Genomic DNA, 1,588 nt, shown 5'->3' on the forward strand with positions numbered 1-1,588 from the left:
ACCCCTGTTTGAAAAAGGTAAAAAACCGGTGAAAAAATTGAATTTTTTTCAACTCAAAAAAAGAAAAAAGTAGCATCTAGCAGTGACATTATGCATTTGGATGAATCTTCAGCAATCCACTCATGAATTCATCGTGAAATGTAACCTATTCTGGTCTTTCACATGCAGCAGTCTACATATCTGGAAACAATGCATTATCTAAAAAGTATACAAGTTTCAAGTGATTATTTTTCTAATTAGTTTTTCTTTTCTTAAGTAGGAAAACCTACCTAGAGAGGCTCTCTCGTCCAAGTCCACAGAAGAACCAGCACTTTGCAGACTAGCCGTAGCAAGCCTGCTCTGTAAGAGATGTCTGCATTATACTGCAAAAGAAAAGAAAAACGAATTAGAAAAATAATCACTATTAGATCAATAAACAAAATTTAAAAATCTATAACAATAGCAATATGAGAATAATAATATGCAGGAAAAACTCCACGTCAAAATTCAAAGTCAGGTAAAGGGAGTAACCAACAAGAGGCATACAAAATAACCTGTTGCTCAGCAATGTGTTGGCAAGAATAGCTGAGGTATAGCACACTCCATTTTACTGAATTGGGAATTGCGCAGATACAAACCTGTCCAAAGTAAGGTAAGATGTAGAAACTTGTGCCAGTCTCACTTCTTGCTTGGCCTACATGTGAATGTTTTGTGAAGTCAGTGGACAACATCTGATTACGTATGCCTGGTTGGTAGTTACCTGACGTGGACTAAAGATTAAAGGCACAGAATACATGTAGGCACTGTGATGATCTGCAGAGGTGCCGGATTAAGATCGAACATGAATAAAAAGGCTCAGGTACCTGGATGCCAGTGAAATATTTCACAAAGTAAAAGCCTTAAAAATCGTACTCGCAGACCGGATAAGAAAACTACACTGGAAATACTCAAATATGCTATGGCTATACGTAGATATTAGATAATACAGACTTCCCCGATATGCAGTTTAAAACTACAAATGATCTGCATCTCAACACCAGAAAAGGGGCCCACATGAAGTATGCATAAGTAAGCACTGCATATCAATGCGCAGAACACCTATGAGCAAGTGTTTCTAAACTACACTATATGAGTTAATGGGTTACCTTCATTTGATCGAAAGCCCATATGACTGAAACCCATTCAACTGACAACTCATTTGACTGACAACTAGTAATTCACCACACTATAAGGCAAATAGCAGGGATTCGTCCCCTTCCCCAATGTAGTGTGACCCTGGAGTTGGTATATATAGTTAGGGGGATGTGGGGGGACAGACGCCACATTGGGGGGTGTGGGGGTGAAGGCACACCTTGTTTGGTTTAAATGCTGTACTGTTTGTGTTACTTTCTTCTTTTAAATAAAACTAGGTGGTGGGCTTCATCCCCATACTTCCCAATGTGGGGAGCTATGCCCCCCCACTGCCCTAACTATATATACTAACTCCAGGGTCGCATTATAATGGGGAAGGGGACAAATCCCTACTATTTGCCTTAAAGTGTAGTGAAGCACTAGCTATCAGTCAAATGAGTTGTCAGTCAAATGGGTTTCAATTAAATGAGCTGTCGAT

This window comes from Protopterus annectens, chromosome 15.part0, assembly GCF_019279795.1.
Source record: "Protopterus annectens isolate FY-2018-M chromosome 15.part0, PAN1.0, whole genome shotgun sequence".
Lineage (NCBI taxonomy): Eukaryota > Metazoa > Chordata > Ceratodontiformes > Protopteridae > Protopterus > Protopterus annectens.